The sequence below is a fragment of the Tupaia chinensis genome, unplaced genomic scaffold, assembly GCF_000334495.1.
Source record: "Tupaia chinensis unplaced genomic scaffold, TupChi_1.0 Scaffold000634_1, whole genome shotgun sequence".
Lineage (NCBI taxonomy): Eukaryota > Metazoa > Chordata > Mammalia > Scandentia > Tupaiidae > Tupaia > Tupaia belangeri.
In genome coordinates, this window is record NW_006160154.1 from 5133596 (window position 1) to 5137818 (window position 4223).

Here is a 4223-nt window from a genome sequence, read left to right on the forward strand (position 1 = left end):
CTGAGGAAGCTCTGCCAGTCGCCTGGGCCTGTCTTCCCACTTGGCCTTTTCTCCCCCTCTCACTCTCCTCGCCGTTCCCGTGGGCCTCTTTGCTCTGACTCTTCCTTGTGTCTCCTTGGCCAAAGTAGAGTGTCAGCATCACTCACAGCCTCCTCTTCCAGGGGTGTTCTGAGCCGCAGATGTTCACACCTTTCTTGGTGAGCATTGACACATTTCTAGGTAACCCAGTCTGTTTTCTCTTTCCTAGAATGAATAGGGCCTGATTTTCATGCCCATTTCTCATATAGTCTCCAAGTTTCCCAACCATTCATTCATTGCTTCTGGGATACTTGGACACTAGTACTCAGCTGGGAGAGTGTAGGAATGAGAGAGAGGCAGTGGAGAGTAAACCAACAAGGTAATTTAAAATATCACAGTGAGGGGGCCAGCAGGTGATATAGTGGGTAAGAGGCTGGACTTCCATATGACTGACTGCTCTTCAAGTCCTGGATCCAGTGGCTTAAAACTCATGCTGGGTATGTGTGCATACATGCCCAAAATCCCAGGAGGAAAAGGGATTGCAGCATGGCTGTCCCCACTGGGGGGGTGGTTTCTTGCTTTGCCTCTCACTGTCTCTGTCTGTCTCTCCAGTGAGAGAGCATGTGCCCTATGGCAAAACTCTAGAAAACACACACACACACACACACACACACACACACAGTGAACTCATATTCTGTTGTCGAAGAATTTTCCAAGATGTTGGTTCAGTTACAGGCAATACAAAAGTGCTAGTTCCAGGATTGGACCCAGGACAAGGGGAAAAGGCCCTTGATATTTGCAACTGTGGGAATACTACCACCTCATGTTTCCTTTTCAAGGACAGCTCTGCTAGAAAGGTGTGGCTTTGTATGACATCATGACTGACGGATTTCTAAATGTGCCTAGAAAAGAAGCGGGCAATCCCTCCGTGGAGAAACGGAGAAGCCATGGCACTTGTTTGTGGTGTTTTACAATCTCTTTCTATTGTGGGTAATTTTATGTGTGATTTCTCAACTCTTAGAAAAAGATAATAACCAAGGCAGAGATCAGTTTTTTTCTGATGTAGTCTCTTAAAATATTCTGTTCCAATAATATAACAAGTGCTAATGTAACTGGGACTAACCACTTTTTTTCCCAGGGTGTCTGATGTTCCCTATTGAATCATTTAGGTCAAACATATAGGTTCATATCACTCATCTGGTAACTACGATACTAGAGTGATTTTCCCAAGTTGTAAAAATTGTTCACCGTGGGACCAGCAGAGGGTGTAATGGTTATGTTGGTGGACAACCACATAGTCAACCATGGTTCAAGTCCCAGACCCATGGCTTAAAACTCACGCTAGGTGTGTGTATGCATGTGTTCAAAATCCTGAGAGAAGAATGGAGGAGAAGGGACTGCGGCATGACTATCCCTCCGAGGGAATGATTTCTCACTTTCTGTCTCTCTGTCCCTCTGGTGAATGCACATACTCTATAGCAAAAATCTCTCTTAAAAAAAAGAAAAAAAAAAAAGAAAAGAAAAATTGTTCATTGCACAGACTTAAACAACCAAAGGAATAAAGGTGGTAGAAACAGACCCTGTGCTTCTCCTTTTCTCGGGCTACCTCGGAAAAGCAGTATGTTTTTTTGCAGCCAGGGTATATACCTAGGGCATGGCTGCGTCTGCAGAGAGGATGCTGCTTCTAGTTCAGACAAAGGCTTCATGTGGGCTGAGAGCAGCCCTGATTCTTCAAAAATGTTACAGACCATCAAAGATCTGCTTAAAGTCCTGAAAGCTGACCTGTTCTCCTAATTTAAGTCCTCCATCTGAAAAGTTCTATTTGCTTGTATTGAACAAGTAAGTATTTGTTTCCTAGGAAGAAAATAAGCAGCAGGGTCTTGAGAGATTTAGAGATGCAAGTGCTGACTTATTCAGCAGAGTGAGGTTAGAAATCAGTCATTTAAAAAGGCGTCCCTGATTCGCCTGCTCATCTTCCTCTATGCTATCTGACTCAGTTCCACTCTGGGTAAGAATTTGTAGATGTCACCGTGATAGATGTTGTAGTTTCTTCCTGCTCTCATTTTTGGCAGTGCCTCTCTGGCACTTAAAGATATTTGTTCCCTCCTCCTGCCACATTTCTTTTGCATCTACGATAGGAGTCACTCCTCAATGTCACCCGGGGTCATAGATAATACTGTAAAAGCCTATCAGAATCTCCCTTCTTACATGCCATCCCAAGTCTCCCAGCATTTTTTGCTTTTAGCTGTTAGCTTCACAAGGTTTCTTAATAATCTGGTTTTCCTCACCATCAGCAAATTACAGATAGTCTAGACGTCTTGTCGAGACATTTTGCGTGGAACTCTCTTTTGCTTTCCAGAGCATCCCTCAGGGGCCTTCTTTAGTCATTGACACCTACTATCTCGCCATTGTATTGTTTTTCAACTTCAAGTGGGCTGAGGCTGAGAAGGGTACAGTTTTCATCTGCCTGAAAAATTCTATTTGGAACAAGGCCCTGAATGTGCCATGGCAGTGCCTCCAATTAATTTTTCAATTGTAACCGAGCAACAGTTGTTATATTGCCTTCTCCAACATCCTTCATAAAGTTAAAAATAAAAAAGTAAGAGGTCTCCACTACTCTGTGCCCAATTTTCTATTGCATATTTCTAGGAGATATTAATTTGAAGACCAAGAAAACAAAATCCTTGACGGAGCCCAGATGGTGAGAACATTGACTCAGACTGGGTCTGCTCTTGCCAAATTACTCCTTGGCATTGGTGTGCCTTTCAAATATAATTTTAAAAATAGGAAAGTACTGCTTGCATGCTATTTTAGTGTGTTTTGAACGGCAAGATCAAAGATTGCCTTACGTCTGTTTCCTCATTTGCAAGGAAGACTTTTTTGTTCTAAAGGTAACCTTTTAATTAATTACTTACATGAGAATAAATGAAATACGTTGCTTATTTCTCTTAAATGATCTTCTTGTAACTCAAGGAGAGATCCTTGGTAATAGCCAATATGTTCTCGTCTCAAATGTCCTCTGATATAGGTAATTACCAGTCTTTTAAAAATATAGTCGAAAAGCAACTTGGCAAGTTTTAAGAAAATGTATACATGTGTGTACACACACACACACACACACACACACTTCATGGCCTTAGCCATCACTATGAGGATCATTATATGATTTGAATTCCCAATAAAAATGGTAGGGAATGTGTAATGTAATCTACTTACTTGGCATGCTGACCTATAAAAGTGGATTTTTTTTTTTTTTTTTTACAGAAGATACAATGGATGTATTCTCATTGCTATATGGAATGCAAAGTTCCTTTACTCCCATCCCTACCCTCCCTAGCATATTTTCTGTCATGAGCTTTTTCTCTGTACTTGATATTTATGTATACAAACAAATTGGTGTTTTTGGATGAATACCTTCATGCTGTGCAATACATCCTGTAGTTCATGTTTCACTTACCAGTGTATTTTGGAGACCGTTCCCCTGACTACTTATAGGTACTACGTATGGCATTTCACTGTGTGACTTCCTACAATCTACTGGGCAATTTCCTGCATCGGTGCACATTATACTCATTTCCAGTTTCTCTTGGACAAAATTTTATGGAATATCAGCTTCTCTTTGATGCAGGCCATAAAATTCTACCCAATTATATTGATTTAATTGAGCCATTTTCACCATGGTGCCTTGAACATAACACATACTCAATCTGTGTATTTCTATTTGTACAGCAGTTTCTGTGTTGCTGACAACTCTTACTTAAAGTTTGTTAATTGTGTTGCTTAAAATTTACTCTGGTCGGGACCAGCAGGTGGTGTGGTGGTTAAAGCGTTGGACTCCCACATGGCCAACCACAGTTTGAGTCCTGGACCTGGTGGCTTGTTTTCCCCTCTCTCTTTCTCTCTCTCTGGTCAAATTAAAATATGCAAATAAATAAATACAATTAAATAAATAATAATTCTTTTAAAAAATTTTACTCTGGCCAAAGTAATGATTGATTCAAGCAATTAAAAAGAAAAAAAAGGAACAAGCTTTACTGCCTCTATCTACACCTGGTGTCAGCGTTGCTTTCTGGAAGGTTTGTGAAACTGGTAGACTTGTACTGTTAGCCTGTGGCAGACCAGTCCATCCATCCTTCCTGAGACCACACAGACCCAGCCATATTTACTGTGCCTGAGAACATGGCACCCTGCATTGAGGTACCACT

General features: G+C 41.2%; 1 protein-coding gene across 3 annotated transcripts in view; it reads left to right on the top strand.

Moving 5' to 3' along the window:
• ATP8A2 (ATPase phospholipid transporting 8A2) overlaps window positions 1-4223 on the top strand; it is a 693132-nt gene that overhangs the window by 377335 nt on the left and 311574 nt on the right. The gene's annotated exons all lie outside the window — the stretch shown is intronic.